This window comes from Sus scrofa, chromosome 14 (assembly GCF_000003025.6).
Source record: "Sus scrofa isolate TJ Tabasco breed Duroc chromosome 14, Sscrofa11.1, whole genome shotgun sequence".
Taxonomy (NCBI): Eukaryota; Metazoa; Chordata; class Mammalia; order Artiodactyla; family Suidae; genus Sus; species Sus scrofa.
The window spans coordinates 113,998,748-114,023,302 of record NC_010456.5 but is presented as its reverse complement, the minus strand read 5'-3'; the positions used below and the strand labels follow the sequence as shown (position 1 = coordinate 114,023,302).

The following is a 24,555-nucleotide window of genomic DNA, read 5'->3' as shown; positions in this document are numbered from 1 at the left end:
CACTGCAGAGTTACTCATTTTTCATTTTCCTTCATGGTACTCTTTGGAAGCAAGTTACTAGGGCTAGCCCCTAGGGAGAGGGGAGGGGTAGGGACTCAAAGAGTAGCTACCTACATTATTCACAATTCTTCTGTAAGGAAGATTTCAGACCAAGAGATTTTAACCCAACAGTGCACTAGAGAAGTTTGCTGGTATAGTTTCAGGTTCTACGTTACAACTAATCCTTCTTATTTTTTTAGGGCCACACTTGCCACATATGGAGGTTCCCACTCTGGGGGGTCCAATCGGAACTACAGCTGTTGGCCTGCGCCACAGCCACACTAGATCTGAACCTCGTTTGAGACCTACACCACAGCTCATGACAACACCGGATCCTTAACCCGCTGAGCAAAGCCAGGGATTGAACCTGTGTCCTCATGGATACTAGTCAGATTCATTTCTTTTTTTTTTTTTTTTTTTTTTTTTTTTTTTGTCTTTTGTCTTTTTGTCTGTTGTTGTTGTTGTTGTTGTTGTTGCTATTTCTTGGGCCGCTCCCGCGGCATATGGAGGTTCCCAGGCTAGGGGTTGAATCGGAGCTGTAACCACCGGCCTATGCCAGAGCCACAGCAACGCGGGATCCGAGCCGCGTCTGTGACCTACACCACAGCTCACGGCAACGCCGGATCGTTAACCCACTGAGCAAGGGCAGGGACCGAACCCGCAACCTCATGGTTCCTAGTCGGATTCGTTAACCACTGCGCCACGACGGGAACTCCTCAGATTCATTTCTGCTGAGCCACCAAGGGAACTTCAACCTTTAAGAAACTACCAGTTATGGAGTTTTGACAGTGTCAAAGGACAATACCCACAATTTTTCAAAAAGGCTATTAAAACACACTTCCCTTTTCCAAATACAGATCTGTCTGAAGCCAAATTTTCTTCATATACCTCAGTTAAAACTTCACGGCACAGACGAATGTAGTAGAAGGTAAGAGAATCAATCCAGCTGCCTTCCATTTAGGTAGATAATAAAGAGATACGCACAAAGATCAACAACAACATGCTTATTTACATTCTGGAAAAAACATTGTTTCCCCCATTTTTGGCCGCCCCACGGCATATAGAGCTCCCAGGGCAGGGATGAGACCCCAGTCCCAGTCACGACCTAAGCCACAGCTGGGGCAACATTAGATCCTTAACCCACTGTGCCAGGCTGGGGATTGAACCTGCCACCCAGGGCTCCCAAGATGCTGCACCGCAGCAGGAACTCCTGGAAAAAGTTATTTGTAATTAAAATGTTATTTCTGTTACCATGTAATAGATTTATTCTTGTCCCTTACAGATGAATAAGTAAATGTTTTACATTTCCCAGGTTTAATCTCAAATACAGTAAATATCAAAAGATATAACCTACAAGGAAGAACACGGACTCTGAAGTTGAGCAGTCTTGGATTTGAACCCTAGTATTGTGTCTTGAGCCAGCTGTGTGATCAAGGACAAACTACCTAACCTTTCTGAGCCTCAGTTTCTTCTTCTCTAAACCCAGGCTCATGATAATTGCTGCTACACAGGATTAATATATTAGAGATAATGTTGGTACCTAGCAAAGAGAGTGCCTGGCATCCCCTGGGTCATCAATAAATGGTAGCTATTAATTTATTAATATTCTTCCTTAATTCTAAGGCACCATCAACTTATTGCCAGCAGAGGAAAAAACTTCTACATAAAAGGTTCGCTGTTTTTAAATGATGCATTTCAATTTCAGATTCTTTTGAAATATTAAATTTATCCCTTAAATACCAATACTGGTTTATCCTTAAGCCAAGTAGACACGATCTAGAAATTTCATGATCAGTGAATAGGTGTGTTATTTTTTTAAGTGACATGGTAAATGTTTTCTTGCGGGCAGAGGGGGGGAAGTGGTGGTGGTGGGGAGAGTCCTTTAAATAAAGTTTCCTTAAAACTTCAAAACTGGGTGAATTCATTCAGACACAACCAGACAGACAAACTAAAAATATCCTGAAGGCCAGGTCTGATCAAGTTCCCAGCACTTACTCAGAAACTGGCTTTGGTTCTTCGGCCCTTTTCTGCTCTGCCTCAGACCCCTGTACAGTCAACAGTGTCTGGAGGCCTCGAAGTTTAGATTGTTAGACAATTAGGCATCCCAACAATTTCCATCCTTCAGCACGCTCACGCTCAAAGAATGAAAATATTTTGAGCAACTGAGACTAGGAGGGAAACTTATCAGCAACAGATATAAACACCGCATCAGGTCAAGTCAACGCTGGTCTAGTCAATTCAGCCTGGTCAGTTTCTCACATCTGCTTTTCCAAGGACCCAAACATAAGCAGTTAAAAATTCTTGGTGAATGCTGTCTGTCGAAAGTTAAATTCTTTTGCTATTCCCAGCTTGTGATCATTTAAAAGGAATTTTCCAAAGCAAGGTCTAATATTAGACTCAAAATGAAGTTTCCATTCCACTGAGGCGCTATTCTCACCAAAGTAACTACCGCATAATCAGATTGTCTTGGAGCAATTCGTTTAAATGCAGATGGACATACTTGAAATACCAGCTCGATAGCACCAACAGATCTGACTGGAAAGCGCCTTACTCTAGGGGAAATTATTCATGCACCCCGGGCTTCTTAAACTGAAAATGACTACGTTTTCTTCCGAGTTCACTTGTAGACTTTCACACTCCTATCTCCAATGTTGAAACTTCTTCATCTGCCCCAGAGCCACATATTTTTAGCTTTGGAATTCCTGGTGAGAAGTCTTGTTTTCTGAACCTCCTTCCCAGGAGGCAGTACCAAAAAAAAAAAAAAAAAAAAAAAAAAAAAAAGATACCCCTCTTCTCTAATCACACTCCTGGACGACAGCAAATGCATGGTTACCTCTTCCCCCACTTAACCACTCACTGCAGGACGTTCGGCCTTTGGCCTCATCCATGGAACAATCGAAAGGGAAAGGAAAATGTTTCAACAGAGAAATTTTAAAACACTGAGCTCAAGTAGCATCCTTTTTCACCTGAGCCATGTTGGAGGAATTAAGCCAGAATTGCAAGCAGCAAAGCACTTTGGGGGAAACTAATAAAAGACATGCATAAACCAGAAAGTAGAGAAGATTAGGAACTGATGGATTCTTAAGCTGCAAGGAGAAGAATGAAAATACAACAATCAGCACAATATGCAATTAGAGGCATTAAAGAGCACTCAAACTTTTAAAAATATGCAGATTAAATAAATTTGATTTGCTATATATATGCAGGATAAAGCAGACATTGCTGTCACCATCTGGGCTGGGAGACAGCCCCTTTGTGGCTAGCTATAAGAGGCCTTGCAGTATTCCTGTCCTTTCAAATGGTCCTGAAGTGTATACCCGTAGCCTCTCTGCCCCACCTGGTCCCAGAAATGGTGTAAAAAGTGGTCACCAAGTTAGAGCTGAGAGACTCTGGACAGGCCTGCCTTCAGAGAACAGGACTCTATAAATACATTTCCATCCAAATTCAGAAGCATAAGCAAGTTATTATGACATAATCGCCTAGCCATTAACTGCTTTGCACTTGAACAGGGCACTTGCCCAGATGAAATGACAACCTGTCTTCACTGTGAGGTGGACTAAAGTAAAATCCTCTATCCACAGGAAAACCAGGATCAAATGTCTGCCTCTGCCTGCTTCCACTGCTCCCCACATGCAAGTTTATTTATGTGCAGCGTCTCTCTACAGAGTCAGCCCAGAATGGTAGCAGGTTGCTCCCCTCACCCTCTTTTAATCTTAACCACACTGCTAGGCTCAAATTCTGAATGAGAGACCATTTGTCGTCGGAGAGGAATAATTAACCAGATAGTGATGAGGCTGACAGAGGATACCTCTAAGTGCCTGATGAACATATGGACTGGTTTGCTGTCATACAGGTTTGATGACCATCGAGTGAAACGGAACGGGAGACAGGCTAAGGGAAATAGCTGAGGAAGAAAGCCAAGAGGGCAGGTGGAGTAGCATGGAATCAGGACCACCTGACACAGCTGAGCCAATAACCAGTGACAGGCAGTAGTCACACAGGCCTAACCACGAGAGTGCAAGGCAGACAGAGTCCCAAAATGCCCCTCGAACTGCAGGAAGAAAACCAACAGAAGAGTCAACAATGAGAAACTCAAGCCAGACATTTTATATCTGCCATGGCTACTGAGTTGCACAACTCCACTGGCACAGAATGCAAGGCCTACTGGCCCCCCTCACTAAGCAAAGGCAGCACAAATGACTCAATCAGTGCACCTTTGTTTTTAAAGGTGTCCCAGTTCATCTAACATAAGAATGATAATAATTCGGAGCTCCCTTCGTGGCTCAGCAGTTAATGAGTCCGACTAGGATTCATGAGGATGCGGGTTTGATCCCTGGCCTTGCTCAGTTGGGTTAAGGATCTGGCGTTGCCGTGAGCTGTGGTATAAGTCACAGATGCAGCTCAGACCCTGTGTTGCTATGGCTGTGGAGTAGGCCGGCAGCTGTAGGTCCAATTAGACCCCTAGCCTGGGAACCTCCATATGCTGCTGGCGTGGCCCTAAAGTGCAAAAAAGAAAAAAAAAAAAAAAGAATGATAATTCAATAAGTATAAATCAATAAAGTTCTTAAGAGTGAGTTCTATGGAACTGGTCATAAAAGAAAGCAATGCTCTGTAAGTCAGAATTCTGGAGGGTGTATTTGAATGGCCATACTTCCAAGCTCCCAAGAAAACCAGTTTGCATGTTAGTCATCAAGGAAGTTAATACACTTTAAATAGAATTAGAATTAGTCTGACTTACAAAAAGTGAACAAACAGATCAATGGGCTAATGTTTATGGACATAATTCACTATCCAAAAACATGCAATGCTATATATATAACAATAAACCATACTCATACAAATTCATGCATTCACTCAGTATTTACTGAATGCCCACTATGTGTCAGGCTCATGCCTCGGGGAACAAAACAAACTCTGGCTTTCGAGGAACATTCTAGCAGGGGAGACAAGAGTATAAAAGCATGTCAGAGTATATAACATGTGCTGCAGAGAACAGCAAAGCAGGGGCCAAAGGATTCAACTTAGGCTGGCCGAGGAAAGGCCTCCCGCATAAGGGGACATTTGAGCATCGCTGAAGGGCTTTAAGGAGCCAAATGAAGTAAACTGGGGGCTGGGAAAGAGGTTTCAGGGGGAGGGAATGATGGGTACCCTCAAGAGGGAAGGCTGACACACCTGAGGACAAGCAAGGTGGCCAGTGTGGCTGCAGCTCAGTGAGTAGGAGAGGAGAGAGAGGGGTGTGGGTGTGTGTGTGGGGGGGTGTGATGATGGGGGGGGCAGAATATGTGGGGACAATGTTTAGATCACATCACAACTACAAAGACTTTGGCTTTTACTCAGAGGTGGGAAGTCTCTGGAAAGTTCTAAGCTGAAGAGTGACTCGATCCTCTTTTGAAAGGATCCCTGGCTTCTGAAGTGAGAAAAGGCTTGGCAGCGGGAAAGGGCAGGGCCAGGGAAGGAGAAAGGGAAAGCCAGTTAACGTTATTTCTGCAATCCCAGTGGGAGCAGATACTGGCTTGGACCTGACAGTAACGGCAGAGGTGAGGTAGACGTACTTAGATTCTGGATACATATTTGAGGTAGAGCCAACAGGTTTTTTGCTGATGGGTTGAACATGGGGCAGAAGAGAACGAGACGAGCCAAGGCTGACTTGAAGGATTTAGGGCCTGGGCAGTGGGAAGGATGGAGTTGCCACTTAGCGAGGAGGACTGTGCAAAGTGCCCATCTGGAAGGAAGAAATCAGTTTAATTTCAGACAAGTTAAGTCTGAGATCCCTACTGGGACATCCTAGCGGCAATGTCTAGCAAGCAGTTACATGCCTAAGTCACCAATTCAAGAAAGCGAGAGATGTGGGTTAGAGAGAAGATGGAGAACCTTAGAGAAGTGAGGGCAGTGAAGCTGGAAAGCAGGGAGATCACCTAGAGGGTGGGTGTGGACGGAGACAAGATCCCAGCCCCGAGCCGGGGCCAGGCCAGCATCTTAGAGGGTCGGACATGGAGACATAACCAAACAGGAGACTGAGGAGGGGCCGGTGAGAGGAGCAGAGAAGAGAGAGAATGGTGTTGGGGGAGCTAAATTTTATTTGTCTTCTTTCTCTTTTTCTATTTTTGCCTTTTTAGGGCCGAACTTGTGGCATATGGAGGTTCCCGGGCTAGGGGTCGAATCAGAGCTGCAGCTGCCGGCCTACACCACAGCCACAGCAACACAGGATCTGAGCCGTGTCTGTGACCTACACCCCTGGAAGCTAAAATTAAAAACAAAACAAAACAAAAAAACCCACAACTATTTCAAGAAGCAGAAAAGAGTCAAAAGGATGAAAAGCAGCCAAAAGGTCATGAAAGATGATATTGGTGACAACAGATGCTCAAGCTAAGAAAGGCTATAGATGAAGAATCCAAGGATTATCATCCGAGCGCCGTGCCCACACCCCATCCACCGTGATCTCCCCTGCCTGCTTCCAACAGACATGCACACTGGCCTGCTTCTGCCAGGGAGCCTTCACCGACGGGGGAAAGGCTGGTGTCTTCACACGGAGTTTGGTTTGCCCTCCCCCAAATAACACCCCTCTCTTTTGAAGACCTGCTTCCAGAGAGGATGCCGTTAGATCTCCAGTGGCCCAGGCTTGAAACTCCGGATTACCTTTGCCTCATCTCGCCTTCATTTCTCCCCACCCTTTTCCCCCTTTTTAATGGAGAGTGAATGAATGAATACAGACATACAGAACACAGTGTATGTATCGTGAGGAAATGCACAGCTCAATGAGTCCTTACCAAACTACCATCCAGGAGGGACTAGCCGGGGTTGGGGCCTCCTAATGGTCTTCAGGGGTGTGGGGGGCAGGTAGCTGGGGAGGCAGGAACAGGGAACAGAGGGTGACAGGAGAAGCAGAAGTAGGTTAAGTGGACTTCAGGTTCCAAGGGGAATCCGGGCCTATCTGTGGCCTTTCCAGTAGAACCTCCTTTCTGCAACCCTTTTTCCTTGTTAACAGCAGGTGGCCCCCCAAATTGATGACCCGGTGGCTCAGCAACCTATCTTACGATTCAGTGGCAATACAACCTCAGAACAAGGAAGCACATCTCCTATTGTACTGAGCCATTCATGGAACACTGAATTCAAGTCTGGGTCTTGTATCTTATATATAGAGGCAAAGAGAATGGAAAAAAAAAATAATAAGAGGCAAAATGAGGGGAGAACTACCAAGATCTTGTAAGATGTATAAGCTATGGCACGTGAGAGAGAAAGAGAGGCCAGAGACTTCGAGCCAGAAGAGGAACCTGAACAGAGCTGAGACAGGACGGTTGCCTTCCTGAAATGGAAAAAACCATTTGGGGAGTTCCCGTCGTGGCTCAGTGGTTAACGAATCTGACTAGGAACCATGAGGTTGCAGGTTTGATCCCTGGCCTTGCTCAGTGGGTTGAGGATCTGGTGTTGCCGTGAGCTGTGGTGTAGGTTGCAGACGCGGCTCGGATCCCACGTTGCTGTGGCTCTGGCATAGGCCGGTGGCTACAGCTCCGATTAGACCCCTAGCCTGGGAACCTCTATGTGCCGAGAGAGCAGCCCTAGAAAAAGCAAAAAGACAAAAAAAAAAAAAAAAAAAAAGCCATTTGGTACTGGTGCCTCCTCACCCGTAGCATGCGGTCCGCAAACTCATATCTCACTTACCACAAGGTTAACTGATTCCCTGATTAAATCATACATCTCCATGGTTTCTTCACCTTTGTATTACTCTTCATTCCCAGCTCCCACCAAGTCTAGCACAATACCTAACACTCCTACATACTTGAAGGTAAAACTTACTAAACCACAGCATAATCGTACCATTCTATCACGCAGAAGCACTCGGTTCCCATCAACAACTGAATTTCAAAGAAAACTCCTCAGAATAGGGTTCAAAGGCCACCAAGAACCTGGTCCCCGACCACCCCATCTTTCCATCTTTTGGTCTCCATACTCCTCATTGTCCGGCCAAATTACGTTGCGGTTTAGTTAAGTTTTACCTTTGTGACTTGATTTTTCTCTGATCAGAACCTCCATGGTTTTACTCATCCCCACAGGACAGGGAGGAAGGAGCCCCTCAGGGGAAGGGATCAGTCATCACAGTAGCCCCAGCCCTGCACGCACCACCCTAACACGGCCACCGTCACATCTGGGCCCTATCGCAGCCACACCCGGGCTGGGCTGGAAGTGCCTGGGTCTCTACACTCACATTACTCTTAACTGTAGACAGGCCCATGCCTTACCTCTCAACTCAACAAAATCAAAAGAAAAATAAACCTTGAGTTACAAGCTATAGCACACCACACCCGCTATTTTCCACGGATTTTTGTAATGAATACAGACATGAATTCTTGCACCTGCCTGGCAGATCTTCTACTAATTAATATGATAGATGCAGTATTATAACATGAGTACAGTGGTTAAATTTGCTTAAAAAGAAGCAAACACAACTTCATTCGGGGAGCTATCACCTTGCTATTTCTGCACCGTTTAAAACTAAAATGAAAATAAGCTTCATTTTTGAAAAAGTACTTATTTTACCTTACCATCCCCACCAGAGCTTAGCACATGTTTTCCAACTGAATTTTCCCACCGTAAAATACACCAGAAAAGTCTGACACAGATCTTAAAATAGTCCTATATAAACAATGCAGGAGTATATATATAGAAGCACTTGCTGTATATAGAAATCACTGGTCTTAAGAGATGATAACTGTTGCTATTCCAGGAAACAAAAGGCCCCTTTTACCCCAAGTTTTACTACTTTTAAAAATTCCAATGGGAATCCAGTTAAGCGGCTGGCCAGAATCGCCCTAGGAGGACAGCTCCTCCACTCCAGGTATGTGGGAGTCCTGGCAGCCGTCAACAACCTCATTCCCATTAGATCAGGTCTGCCAAGAGATTTACTAGGATGGAGTAGGGAAAATGAGATTTCCCCCCCAAAATCTAATTTTTTTGTGAGGGTAGTGATTTATTTAATGCAGATAGTATTTAATAGGACCTTTTCCTGGAGAGAATCCTGAATGTGTCTACCAATTTAGAAGATTATAGGAGTTCCCATCAGGGCTCAGTGGGTTAAGAACCCAACTACTATCCATGAGGACGAGGGGTTCGATGCCTAGCCTTCCTCAGTGGCTTAGGGATCCAGCATTGCCGTGAGCTGTGGTATAGGTTGCAGACAAAGCTCAGATCCTGCGTCGCTATGGCTGTGGTGTAGGCCGGCAGCTGCAGCTTTGATTCGACCCCTAAGCCTGGGAGCTTCCATATGCCGCAGGTGCGGCCCTAAAAAGAAAAAGAAGAAGTGTATTAGAATAGCTTTCAGGGAACAGTTCTACTGTTTAGTGGCCAAACTCTGGAAGTAAGAAAGGCAGTCACTCATGGAGGTGCTCAGCCTCTAAAGGACTTAAAGAAAAAAGAAAAAAAAGCAGCAACAGCAAAGCCTTTTCTGAAGGTGACTGCAGAGCACAGTGCAAGGAGCCCCCAGGAGTCAGGGCACCTCTGCCAGCTTTACTAGGCCCAGCCCCAATGCTGCTCCCTGGAGGTTACCTCTCTCACTGTCCCAGGCGTCCTTCTACTTGCTATAAATACCTGTTTCTTAACATTTAGACTGAGTCTGGTCCCATCATCCCATTCTTAACCAGAGTTTCTTATCCTCTATCCCTAAACTAGAAATACCTGGAAGAGAAAGAATTTTCAAGTTGAAAATAACTTTTAAGACAATCGGTGTTTGAAAGAATTATCTTTAAGATGTTACTGTGTAATTATTTCTGACTGGTTGAATTTCACTTCTCCATAAAAATCTCTGACACAGTGAGATCAGAAACACACACTGAGAAAATCCAAACCACGTGGTTCTCAGGTTTTGACAGCTTTCTCACTGGAGAGTTGGGGAAGGTACGGCTGCCTTCAAGGACATCGACAGTTATGCATCTAGAAAAGTTTCTGAAATGCATTAGGACTACAGATAACTAACTGCCTGGCACATCAAGAGGCATGCAAATCCTAACCAAATGAGTGAATCCACACAGTTATTTAATTTCTTTAAAGACAGTTTTGTTTTCATTCTATACAACTTTCTGGGCTAAAATGGTATTTGTCCTAAAAACTACCTCCTGCACTTTTTTTTTTTTTAGTTTTTTTATTTGTTTTTCTTAAATGGCTACACCCAAGGAATATGGAAGTTCCCAGGCCAAGGACTGAATCTGAGCCGCAGCAACACTGGATCCTTTAACCCACTTGCTGGGCCAGGGATCAAACCCTAGATGAGTGGGAGATGGAAGCCATGCCTCTGCAGCAACCTGAGCTGTTGCAGTCAGATTCTTAACCCACTGCACCACAGCTGGAACTCTATCTCCTGTACAATTCTAGAGGTTTCTTTTCAACTTATGTTTTAGGTTTTGTCTGGCCTTAAAGTAATAATCATATACTTTCTCAGTCATCATCATTACAGAGTGAAGATTCTTTTTATAGTATGCCAACACTTCATCTAAGAATTTAACCTTGAGTGTAGTGTTTAATATAAAAACATTTTGTAAAAAAAAAAAAATCATCATCTATCACCTACAATTTTCCCATCAGGCATACTTTCATCCACTCAATATTTAAGTATGTAGTTTATTCCCAGCATGGGGTTAAGTATATATAGATAGCCACCTCCTTAAGAAAACATGACTTTTTTTCAAAGACAAATTAGAAAATGATTAATCATATTATAAAGGGACTGCTTTATAAAATAGATTATTTTTAAAATTAGAATTATTTTGAAATAATTGTACATTCTTGTGCCGTTGTGAGAAATAACAGAACGATCTCGTGTGTTTTTACCACAGATCTCACATATTTTTACCCGTGTAGTTTCCCCAAATAGGAACATCTTGCAAAACTAAATTGGGTGCCAGCACATCATCACCACCAGGATACTGACATGGATACAGTCACGGTACAGAACATTTGCCATCACCACAAGGACCCCTCTCGTAGTCACACTTCCCCTCCCACCGCCCCCCAAAACACATCATTTTAATAACTTCTATAGTAGGTAGTTTTCCACTAGCACTAGCGTTTAAGCTTTAGCTTTAAAGTTTAAACAAATATTTTAAAACTCACACAAAAATAAAAATACAAAACTCACAACAATGGTCATCAGTGGGAAAATATTTTTTCAATGAACAAAAACCTGTTTTACACAAAACTTTCGCAAACTCAAGAGTGGCGTTCAGGCCTGTCAAGAATCACCAGGCTTGGAGTTCCCATCGTGGCGCAGTGGTTAACGAATCCGACTAGGAACCATGAGGGTGCAGGTTCGGTCCCTGCCCTTGCTTAGTGGGTTAATGATCCGGCGTTGCTGTGAGCTGTGGTGTAGGGTAGGTCGCAGACGTGGCTCGGATCCTGCGTTGCTGTGGCTCTGGTGTAGGCCGGCGGTTACAGCTCTGATTAGACCCCTAGCCTGGGAACCTTCATATGCCACAGGAGTGGCCCAAGAAATAGCAAAAAGACAAAAAAGAAAAGAAAAAAAAATAACCAGGCTCCCCTGATGGAGGCAGAGAGTAAGCAGTTCTCCACCTGGGAGTGCTCAAAGCTGCTTCCAGAGAACAGCAGAGATGCCAGGCCTGACATGATGAGTATCTGCAGAAGCAGCTCTGCGGCAATACTTTCCAGGCAGCTCCTCTGGCTTCTCAATGTGATGGATTTTTGATGTGTCGCCTTGGATAGCTAACCGTCCTCAGTGATTCAACGTCAACACAAATCCAGGTGCTGCCATGAAGGGATTTTTGCAGATGCGATTAAAGTCTCTAACAGATCATTTCCACCCCCCCGCCTTGAGGGCTGTACCCACAGCATAAGCAAGTTCCCAGGCTAGGGGTCAAATTGGAGCCATAGCTGCCAGCCTACCACAGCCACAGCGATGCCAGATCTGAGCCGCACCTGTGACCTATGCCGAAGCTTGTAGCAACACCAGTTCCTTAACCCACTGGGCAAGGTTAGGGATCAACCCTGCACATCCTCATGGATGCTAGTCAGGTTCTGAACCTGCTGAGCCACAGCCGGAACTCGGCTAACAGGTCAGCTTTAAGGGTGACTATTCTGGGTGAGACAGACTCAAGCCCCTTGAGACCTTAAGAGCAGGGTAAAGGCTTTCTGAGGGAGACAAATCCTTCCACATGTTGAAAGCAGCTGCGGACTATGCCCGGGGTTTCAGCCTGCTCCTCAGCTTCCCTTCCTGATGACCCGCCCTACCAGCTTTGGTCCTCAGCCCCCACAATTACATAAGCCGGCTTCTTATAAGACGTTCCTTAATGAGTATCGTGTGTGTCTGTCTTCTACTGGTTCTGCTTGTTAAACCACGACTGACCCACTCAGGATCCACACCACAAAGGGATTTACAGGGCAGATACCAAAAGAAAACTAAGGTTAGACTAAGTTTTATTTCCCAAACCCAAGACGATGGATTGTCTAGGAAGATGACAAACCAATCCATGTATGTGAATCCCAGAGAGACCTCGGAATGAACTTCCTGGGAGAAACAGCAAGTACAACAACCATTTAGGACAAGAATTAACTTAGACTAAACTGGGGTTGTATTTAAAGACAAGAAGCCCAATCATGTACTTCAAACCATCCAGGTGGACCATCCTATTCAAGACAGCCCTTTGGTCCTTCCACCCAACTGAGGAGCCCAGGCCAACCACACGGACGGGCTCACATTCCCACACCACCGCCGCTGTTTGCTCCCTTTTGCTTATTCTTCAGTCTTGCTGCCAGATGTGTCAGCCAGAAACCCAAAGTCAGGTAATGAGTAGGAGCGTCCACCCACTCTGACTTGCTTAATGGCCTGTCCAAGTGATGTGTGAGAAAAATCTTCTAAGCCGACAGAATAGAAACTGAAGAGTTTTTTCCATTATTTTCCGCTCCCAGAGTATTTAAAGACTTGGATTTTCCCATCTTTAGGGGAAATATTTTCTTATAAATAGTGAGGCATGCCGGGCATCTCCACTTCATCTTTTTTGGGGGTTTGTCACACTCACTGTACACTCACTGGAATGTTTTCCTAGTCAAGGATCAGCAACGGAAAACGTGGCTAAGACAAAGGATGGCTTCAGGCTGAGATGATGGGAACCTTCCCGTCTTTCCCAAGAGATAAGCAGTTCCTCTATAGAACCAGGGGGCTTATTTTAGAACCAATGAGTCTATTTCTGTCTTTCCTTCAGACTTGTAGCTTTCAAAAGGATGATAAAATGAGGACTGGCTGTGTTCATGAGGTAACAGCCCAAAAGGTTAGTAACTGCCCAACATATCCTACAGCAGGAGACCTAAAAAAATGTACTTCCATTCTAAGGCCAACTATCAATATTTTATGACTTGCTCTTTTGTTCCTTCTTTGTGTCTCAGACTTTGGATCAATAACATTTAGAACTTTGTTTTGCAGTCCAAAATGCTTGATAGCGACTGAACTAATTTCTTAAATGACTTCTACAAGACAGAGAGGCAAGGTCAATAATTATCCAAAGCAGACAGAAAAACATGGTTTTCTTGTGATACAATGAGTAAAAATTACCTAAGTCCAGGTCTGTAATGTAAAAACACTATAGACCAAACTACCCCGTACATTTGCTCTAGGAGTAAGCATTTTAAGGAGAAAGGTGAGGTCATCACCTTTTTTAAAAAAGAACCTGCTTAGCGGGAAAACTAAAGTCTGGTTTTCTTTCCTTTTTTTTTTTTTTTTTTTTTTTCTCTTTTTTTGCCATTTCTTGGACCACTCCCTCGGCATATGGAGGTTCCCAGGCTAGGGGCCGAATCGGAGCTGTAGCCACTGGCCTACGCCAGAGCCACAGCAACACGGGATCTGAGCCGCATCTGCAACCTACACTACAGCTCAAGGCAACACCAGATCCTTAACCCACTGAGCAAGGCCAGGGATCAAACCCGCAACCTCATGGTTTCTAGTCGGATTTGTTAACCACTGAGCCACGACGGGAACTCCCTAAAGTCTGGTTTTCTTAAGAAAGTCTTTATCCCCCTTTCTTACTCAAATATCCTCTTCAGAAGTCTTTCCTGAGGACCTCAAGCTGTAATGAGACGGAATTGCTATCATAAATTATACAGTTAACATAATACTTACATATTATTGTTTTGTTTTAATCACATGATATGATGGGGACGGGCTATCAAAAGTATCAAACTATCCCTGAGTCCGGAGTTGGAAGGGAAAATTAAAATGTATCTAGTTCAAATTCTCATCCAATGGATTAATCCTAGCTGCAAATTTGTGAAAATAATGAACTTGAAAAAATATGAAGGGGTCAAAAAATACTCAAGTTTTTTTCCTGTTGACCAAGATAACAGACGTCCTAGCATTTTACACTTCTGTCTTTGATCCCAAGAAACCTCCAGCACTTCATTATCATCAGGAGGAGAAAAAAGATAGTCAGAGGACTGTAAAAATCAAACATTTTCTACTTAAAATTCCTTCACAATTCTTTCTCACCACTGTCATTATCCATCTTTCCCTAGTAGCATCTCTTTTGGGTTTGGCTACACCTAGAGCATGTGCAAGTTCTTGGGCCAGGGATCCAACCCAGGCCATAGCAGTGACAACACCAGATCCTTAACCCACTTAGCCACAAGGGAACTCCCTGGCATCGCTGAAAAACAAGTCAGAGACAAAAGTTAAGTTTTTATTTCTGTTTTTGTTTGTTTGTTCATTTTGGGGTTTTTTTTTGTTTGTTTGTTTGTTTGTTTGTTTTGTCTTTTGTCTTTTTAGGGCCACACTCGCGGCATATGGAGGTTCCCAGGCAAGGGATCCAATTGGAGCTGTAGCTGCTGGCCTACACCACAGCCACAGCCACATCGGATCCGAGCCACATCTACAACCTACACCACAGCTCACAGCAACGCCAGATCCTTAACTCACTAAGTGAGGCCAGGGATTGAACCCACATCCTCAAGGATGCTAGTTGAGTTCATTAACCACTGAGCCATGGTGGGAACTCCCATAAAGTAAGAAGTTTTTGTATTTGTGTAAGGAAAAATATCCATCAATAGAGAAACCTGGGGAGTTCCTGTCGTGGCTCAGTGGAAAGGAATCTGACTAATAACCGTGAGGACGCAAGTTCGATCCCTGGCCTCACTCATCGGGTTAAGGATCCAGCATTGCCATGAGCTGCAGTATAGGTCCCAGACCCAACTGGGATCTGGCATTGTTGTGGCTGTGGTGTAGGCTGGTGGCTACAGCCCCAATCCAACCCCTAGCTTGAGAACTTCCATATGCCATGGGTACAGCCCTCAAAAGACAAAAAAAAAAAAAAAAAATAGAGAAACCTGGTTAAGAAAATTCTCATAAATCTATACAATGGACTATGCAGCCATTAAATAGAATCAAAGTAGATCTATACAAATTGTTATAAAAAGTTACTCAAAATACATTAAGGGAAAAAACCGAAATACTTTACACAGTATGATCCCATTTGTATAAACTGTATATACATAAGACAACTCTGGCAAGGAATAACTGGTCAGCAGAATTTGATCCTGTCCAAAACGTCCATAAGACATTTAGGGCATGCCAAAAAGTCCTTGACATTCAGTCCTGTTCAAAACCATTTGGCATGGACCAAATGTGGACAGGACCAAATTTCGAGGCCCTTCTGGCATGGACCAAATGTCTTAGGAAGGTTTTGGACAGGATCAAATATCCTGCAAGGGCAATAGTTAACAATAGCATGTTTATTGACATTTGTAATAATCATCTCCAGTTTGTGTCCTACAAACAGAGCAATTGTGATAAGGTCATCACAAAGTAAAAACGAATGGAGATTTGTAACTGCACACACTGTACTGTTGTCTATAATCTTAACAGGAGAAAATGTCTGACTAGGAATGAATGAGAACAGAATCCTCTGTCAACATTAGATACCTCCTAAGCGCCACATCAAAATCCTCTAAGCACCCCCGCTTACTCCTTCCCCTGCCTCAGCCAAGTTCCAAACAGGCTTGGTCTGGCTTTCAGCCCATGTGATCAGCCCAAGCAGACATCACCTCATGCATAGCTCACCGCCGCTCACGGTGTCTCTCACTTCTGCTGCGGGACTTCTGAACCATACCCTGCAGCTACGCACATATAATCCAGAAGCCAGGAGGAATCAACACCCATGGGAGAACACTTCCCCTTCTGCACTTGAGCACAGTTCTGAGAGCATCTCGTAAGGCTCCTTACAGAGTCCTAGGTAGGGAGTTCCCTGATGGCTCAGCGGGTTAAGGATCTGGAATTGTCACTGCTGTGGCATGGGTTTGATCGCTGGCCTGGGAATTTCTGCATGCCAAGGGCACGGCCAAATAAAGTCCTAGGTAGGACAGAACACCTGTTGCCTGTAGCTAAAGCCAACACACTGTCACAGCCTTGAATTTTCTCTCCTTCCCTCCCATGTCAGTTCCCTTGTCCTGAACTCCCCCTGGGATCCCATTCCAATTAAACTTGCCAGCATGCCAGCCCTTGTATCAGGCTGATGGTCAGGCTAAGGCATCACCAGAAGTCTTTCTAACAACCAGGTTCTGGCTTCATACATTTCATTCCCTTCTATTTCCATGATCCCAGGGCCAGATGTGTTAGGACACACTCATATTGAGACAATGCACCTTTACGTCACAATACCAGGAGAGCTGGCACAGAGGATAGGAGTATTTCTCAAGGTCATTCCTACCCCGAGACAGCTCACAATGTCCATATATCAAAGTGACTGCAAACCCAAACTAAATGCATCCCCAGCTCAACTTCCCCACAGCTGGATCCCAAAACCACCTGGGACCACACCAAAGACACCAGAGATAGAAAGAGTGAGAGAGGATAATTCAAAGTGGCAAGAGACCAGTTTTGACAATTGGGGTTAAAATATCCGGATTTTTTAAATTTTTCAAAAACACATGACCATGTAAACACATTTGTGAGGGCTTCTCCCAGGGGCCATGCATATGAGAGGCACTTAAGCTTAAAGTTAACTGGCTTTACAGTAAATCTGCTTTTCACTATGTACTAATCAAATAACTAACAAAAGCAGACATGACACAGACTGAAAAACTACCAAATCGATATAGCACCACCATCTTCAGTCTAATCTTCTCTCTTAAACTTCAGACATAAAAATATCCCAGGAGTTCCCTCTGTGGCACCATGGGTTAAGAACCCAACTGCAGTGACTGGGGTTGCCATAGAGATGGGGGTTTGATCCCCAGCCTGGTGCAGTGGCTTAAAGGATCTGGTGTTTGAATCTGGCTTGGATTCAATCCCTGGCCTAGGAATTTCCATGTGCCACCGGAGCGGCCATAAAACTAATAATATATAAAATACTAAACCGTGTGTGTGTGTGTGTGTGTGTATCCATATCCCAATTGCCTCCTTGATCCTCTTCACTTATGCTAAGAGCATCTCAAGTTCAACATGCTCAAAGCTACATCTATCATCTTTACCAAACCTGCTCCTTCACTTCTATTCCTCCTGCTGATTAATGGTACTCGTATTGTCAGGTGTGTGGGAGTCATCTTAGATCCCTCCTTTTTCTCCAGTTTCACGCTGCTATGGCAGACCGGTTACCAAACACTGCATTGTTGGAAATTTAAGACAGCCTTCTAATTATCTATCGGATCTCTCCCATATTCTCCATCCCCATCACCAGCTCACCTTAGTTATGGGCCTTTATTATTTCTCTTCTGAACTTCGACAATCTTCTACCTTTTATGTAATCTCTTCCAAGTCATCTTTCTGATGCCACTGTCATCTTTCTAAAAAGCAAAGCTGACCATGTCTATTCTCCTGCTTACCATTCCTCAGTGGCTTCTCATCACATTTAGGATCGCCTGAATGCTTTGGTGTGGCCCGCAATAGCTATCATGACATGATCCCTAACTCTTTCTCTAGCCTCATCTCTCCCATCTTCGGTCATTCAGTGTCAGAGCACACTTTCTGCCACTCTCCAAACCAGATATGCTCTTTCATGGTTCCTTCGGACAAGAACACCTTCCTCTCCTTGGTTCCTCTAGTCTTAGTCCCCTGCAAGGATGCAATTCAAGTATCCTCTCCTCCTGCAAGTCTTTCGGATCTCACCTATGCTAGTTGGGCTGGATGTCCTGTCTCTGCACTTCCGTTGAGCCTTCACTAGCTGCACCAGAGCATTTATTCTCCTGCATTATCATTTTCTCTCTCTTCTATGCCTCTCTCCTCTTCTTTTTCTCTTCTACGGTGAAGACAAGAGTCTTCTTTCATACTCAAGTCTCAGAAGCTAGCCTGGCGCCTGGTATAAATTACTCTCAATAAATGCTTAATAAATAGCTCAAATTAATCTTAAGAAAATGGGAAGGAGAATGAAGATTAGGAAAGAAATCATATCATCCCTGCATGCTCTTGTTATAAGAGGAGACTGTTTGCTTCCTGGGACACGATGACAAATGAGCCCAAAAATGGACAAATGAGCCCAATCAGTGACTATAATTTCAGCAACTGTTTCCCAGAAGAGTGACCAATTGTTGTTACCTAATCTAAGGCTTGGTACATAAAAGACTCTCATTTCCTATTTAGTTTAATTGTACTGATTTTATTCTTTTAGCTCCTATTGGCATCAAATTCTAGAAAAGTTACAACAGTTCATCCCCAGATGAAGCCAGCTTGAAAAAACAAGTAGCAATCGACCCTGGCTCCTTCCGGTTGGGCTTGAGAATATCTTCCAAGAATTTTCCTTGTCTTCTTTAACACACAACATGAATTCAGTCTGGAAACTGAAATTCAGATATTCAAATATGATGGTTGGTAAAAAAGAAGGCGAGAGATAGAGAAACTGTACTTGGCTTACAAATGAATGAATGACTGTCCAAAACAACTCAATGTTTGCTTTGCTATTGAAAGATCCTTAAAACACCCCCCAACCCCCCAGACACGCCAATGTTATGTGGAAGTTCTCAGGCCAGGGACCTGTGCCACAGCAGCAACCCAAGCGCTGCCGTGCCAATGCTGGATCCTTAACCCACTGCACCACAAGAGAACTCCAAAACACCTTTTGAGGTATCTGTCCCTTGGTAAAAATGACAACACATCTTAGGCTTTCTGGGAGGAGCTACTACAGCTGCCTGATAAGAATGTCACCTTTGTTCCTGGCAACGTTCAGAGGATCTAGGTCATCCTAGGTCACTAATCCCTCACCAAAAAAGTCAGTTTTAGAGCTCGAGTGTGGGCTATAACCCCAGAGAATATTGTCTGTGACTAAGGGCTGAAACTAAGTTAGACATATCTAGCTTTGGACCCTTTGGTTCTGCTACGCACTAGCTGTGTGACTAAAGACAAGTCATTTACCCTCTGTTGACCTCTCGCTTTAATCATCTGTGAAAGAGATAAATCCTAAGCTTCCTATGAAAAATGAAAAAGTTTGGACTTTAACACAGGACCTGGCACACACAGCAAGTACACAACAAACAATAATGATTACATCCCTGATGAACCTTCTCCTGATTCAGGGAGCTAAAAAAAAAAAAAAAAAAAAAAAAATCACCCCGAGCAAACATGTATAATGCTTTCAATGTCTAGAGAAACAGCATCTTGGGATGGTTGGGAGGATTCAGCTACAAGCAGCTCCTTTTTAAAACAGAGGTTATGGGCATCTAGCGAAGAGCATCATTTACATCCCCTGAGCATGCAACCCTACGCAGGCTTGTTTAGTCTGAGAGGTCTTCGGTATAGCCACTCCACAGCTGGTCCACTCTGCTTCCTTCTCAACACCACACCTTTGCCGCTGGGTGGATTCAAACGGGTTATGGAGATCGTCCTCCCTCCCCTCTCACCTCTAGAAGTAGTTGCTCCCGCTTACTGGATGAGGCAGTGGGGAGGGCGGCCCTTGAAGGAAGCTTGTACAGCCACTGCCTTTGTCATATTTCCTCTGTGAAGAAACAGAAGACTTCAGTTCCTGGGATTGGTTAAGCTCGAGAACAGAGAACTAAGGAACTACTTGGCATTCTCCTAGACTTCTCTCTCTCTCTCTCTGTGCACAGCGCCGTGGCAGCAGAACCATTACCCACTTTCGCAGCTTTATCACGAAACTGGAATGATAGTGAACACAGGTAGCTTGCCACACGCGAGACCTCGAAGGAAGCTGGCACAGAGCAGAGAAAGACGCAGACTGAGGGAACGAGAAGAGGAAAAGCAGGTCAAGAATAAATCATAGACAACCGTGCCAACCCTGACGTCTGCAAAGACACTGCGAAGATGATGACGTTTACAGTCGGAATTGACGTGCGGTCAATACATACGGTCTCCTCTGGGGCTGGTCATGGATTTATTCAACCAACATTTTTTATTGAGCATTCACTACATGCTGGGCATTATATTAGTATAATATAATGGGATTAAAAACAAAAGCACATACAAGGAAGACTAACCTTCACTGTCACGGAACTAGGAGTCTAGTGCAAAAGACAAGGGTGGAAAGTTGTAACACAGCAGACTCTCTTTCAAGGGACCCCCATGTGACACTTTGCTGATTAAGTGACACACTCAGTCTCCCTGTGAATCACACTGACCCAGAGCACAATGAACACTTTTGGCTAGTAAACCTACTATCTCGTACTCTGCATACGCTGCTCCAATAGAGTAAGTAGAATATTTACGAAGAATTGGTTATTTTTGGTCCCAAACCTACTTATGACGCATATGTACCTGATTTTTTAAGTATGTGATTTAAGTATTATAGAAACTGATGAGAATAAAGAGTTGTTGTTTCCGTGGAAACTATGATGAATCCTCTGGAAAGAATCAGTAAAAGCAAGTTGCTTTAAAATAAATAAATCAACCTCAGGAGTTCCTGACATGGTGCATCAGGTGAAGAATCCTACTGCAGCAGCTCAGGTTATTGCAGATGCACAGGTTCAATCCCTGGCCCTGAGCAGTGGGTTAAAGGATCTGGTGTGGCCCCAGCTGCAGCTCGGATTCAAGCCCTGGCACGGGAACTTCCATGTGCCACGAGTGCAACCATAAAAATAAACAAACCTCAAAAACTGATAAAACTGATATTGCATTAGAAGCGAGCAAGAGAATTAGGAAACGTGAGGAAAGAAATCTAAAAAGATTCTGCACTTTGTATTGTTTGTTCAAAAATGCTTTGTGTTTGTTCCACTTGAAAAGAAAATGCAAATTTAGAGAACTGAGAGATGATGTGCTTCAGACACCATTACAGGGAACACACATCAGCGAACCCGCTTTCTAAGAAGAGAGCCTGGTCCTGTATCAGAAGGACGGCAATACTGATTTCCAATGACTGTTGAAATCAATTGATTCAGACACAGAGTATCAACGGTGACTAAACATTAGAGGAAAGGCTGATGAAGAAAATAATTGTCATGTGGTGTCAGAGTATCACTCCATAAAGCACTATGATAATCAGAGAAGGGGGAAAACATATCTTCACAATGGGGACAACTGGTAGCTGCCGCCTCCATCACGTGATTCAACAACATTAACTGAGAACCACCAGACTGTGTGCCACCTCAGAGGACCCATCTGAAGTACAGCTCATCCTCTGTCACCTAGTCTTGCCAAACGTGTTTCATCCTGAATTTGAATCTAAATACCCAGTGCACAGGAAATACAGGAAATAACAGAAATAAGTTAAATGGTATCATGAGAAAACAATCACAGAAAAACCTCAACTGCAGAATACGCTACCAAAGAACGAGCTTCATTTCTTTAAAAAGTCAATACCGGAGTTCCCGTCGTGGCGCAGTGGTTAACGAATCCGACTAGGAACCATGAGGTTGCGGGTTCGGTCCCTGCCCTTGCTCAGTGGGTTAAGGATCCGGTGTTGCCGTGAGCTGTGGTGTAGGTTGCAGACTCGGCTCGGTTCCCACGTTGCTGTGGCTCTGGCGTAGGCTGGCAGCTGCAGCTCCGATTAGACCCCTAGCCTGGGAACCTCCATATGCCGTGGGAGCGGCCCAAGAAATAGCAAAAAGACAAAAAAAAAAAGTCAATACCATTATTTATTTTGTTGGGTGTCATTACAACACCAATTTGACCACGTAAGAAAATATCTATTTTTTAAGAGTTCAAAGGGGGAAGATGACATGTCCTGATATTGCTTTTAGAATATTCTAGCAAAGAAAAATGATAACATATGACAAAATGTTGCTAATTATAGAATGAAGAAAATATGGCAAAATGTTGCTAATTATGGAATGGATGGATATATTGGGGCTCCTTGCCTATTTTCTCTATTTTTATACCTATGTTTATTTAAAACTTGTAAAAAAAAAACATAAAACACTCAAGGTCATGAAAAACTGAGGAGGGTATTATTATAGTTTAACAGGTGCAGTGAACAAACCTTGATCAATTTTTTTTTTTTTTTTTTTTTTTTTTTTGTCTTTTTGCCTTTTCTCCGGCCGCACTCGCAGCATATGGAGGTTCCCAGGCTAGGGGTCGAATCGGAGCTGTAGCCTCCGGCCTACGCCACAGCCACAGCAACTCGGGATCGGAGCCGTGTCTGCAACTTACACCACGGCTCACAGCAACGCCAGATCCTTAACCCACTGAGCAAGGCCAGGGATTGAACCCGCAACCTCATGGTTCCTAGTCAGATTCATTAACTACTGTGCCACGACGGGAACTCCACCTTGATCAAATTCTTGTTCAAAAAAAACTGTAAGTGACATTTGGGGAAAATGAGAAGTAGAAAAGTCTAAATATGGACTGAGTAATAAAGAATTTGGGGGAACAATAAAATTCTTGGTGATAATGGAATGAGGATTATGAAGAAATAATGCTAAATGTTGCAGGGTGAACTGTCACGATGACTGCTATTTACTTGGAAATAATTAAGGAAAAAGCATTAAGAATTATCAAATTTAGGAATTCCCTTGTGGCTCAGCGGGTTAAGGCAGTCAATGCAGTGGCTCTGGCCACTGCTGTGGCGTGGGTAGGATCCTTTGCCTAGGAACTTCCACATTCTGCGGGTGTAGCCAAAAAAAAAAAAAAAAAAAAATTATCAAATCTAGGAGATAGACTAGTCCAGTGAGTAGTCACATACCTTTCAAGTTTCTGTATTCTTGAATATCTTACTAATCAAAAGTTTTAACGGTTCGTCGAATGGTCGAAAAAAATTTTAAATAATATATTTAAAGTATGCATATAATTTTTCAACTCCATACTTTAGTTAACTTTGTTTTTTTTTTGGTTTTTTTTTTTTTTTTTTTTGTCTTTTTGTTGTTAGAGCCGAACCCGCGACATATCCCAGGCTAGGCATCTAATCGAAGCTATAGCCACTGGCCTATGTCACAGCCACAGCAACTCGGGATCTGAGCCATGTCTGTAATCTACACCACAGCTCATGGCAACGCCGGATCTTGACCCGCTGAGCGAGGCCAGGGATCGAACCTGCAACCTCATGGTTCCTAGTCAGATTTGTTTCTGCTGCACCACTATGGGGACTCCTAGTTAACTTTGTTATTTAGTGAACGAACTAACAGGTAAGAGAGGAGAAAATCCAGATCCTGGGGCATTGATATATATTTAAAACCAGCTCTCTAGAAAAAATCAGCCCTGGTCTGTAGCATTCGCCAGTTTCCACAGCATAGATATCCCTACTATGACCAATTCCAAATTACTAACAAGATGTCATTGAACACAGCATTGGGAAGTGATGGAGTACAACTGGTCTTTCAAGCCAGTAAGAGCTAGTTCCGACACATCACTGAATCCAGATCCTAACAGGATACCAGCCCTAACAGGAGAAAAGGAAAGAAAGTCCTCTGAAAACAAAGAAACAAGGGAAGACAGAGGAGAAAGAGGTTTGAGCACAGAACACAAAGCATGACAGTATCTTCCTTAAAGGATTGTTATGAAGATTAAATAAACTATAAATATTCAACACGGTGCTTGGTATACAAAATAATGACTAACTTTGTAAGCAGCTCCTTCTGTTATTATTATTTTCTAATCTGATGATCCACAGTCTAAAAGGCCATCTTATCTCTTTAAAAAGTCATACGGTGGGTGCTCTAGGGAGGGGAACTGAATGGCTGGACAATTTGCTTTCAGGAGTGGGAGGGAGTTACTTTACGGTTCTGAGCCTTTAAAATTTTGAAAAATGTGAATGTATTACTTATTCAAAACAGAAATGGGGAGTTCCCGTCGTGGCGCAGTGGTTAACGAATCCGACTAGGAACCATGAGGTTGCGGGTTCGGTCCCTGCCCTTGCTCAGTGGGCTAACGATCCGGCGTTGCCGTGAGCTGTGGTGTAGGTTGCAGACGCGGCTCGGATCCCGCGTTGCTGTGGCTCTGGCGTAGGCCGGTGGCTACAGCTCCGATTCAACCCCTAACCTGGGAACCTCCATATGCCGCGGGAGCTCAACCCCTAACCTGGGAACCTCCATATGCCGCGGGAGCGGCCCAAGAAATAGCAACAACAAAAAGACAAAAGACAAAAAAAAAAAAAAACAGAAATGAAGGAGTTCCTGCCGTGGCGCTGTGGGTTAAGAATCTGACTGCAGCATCTCAGG

At 43.9% G+C, this 24,555-nt stretch overlaps 1 protein-coding gene across 5 annotated transcripts in view; it reads right to left on the bottom strand.

Annotated features, from left to right (window-relative positions):
- CNNM2 (cyclin and CBS domain divalent metal cation transport mediator 2) overlaps positions 1 to 24,555 on the bottom strand; it is a 171,400-nt gene that overhangs the window by 37,067 nt on the left and 109,778 nt on the right. The window contains exon 2 of one of the 5 annotated variants that reach the window (XR_002338751.1): positions 19,852 to 19,946. The exons of the other annotated variants lie outside the window; for them this stretch is intronic. The gene's annotated coding sequence lies outside the window, so the exon portion shown is untranslated. The remainder of the gene's footprint in view (positions 1 to 19,851; positions 19,947 to 24,555) is intronic. 5 annotated transcript variants of the gene reach the window in all.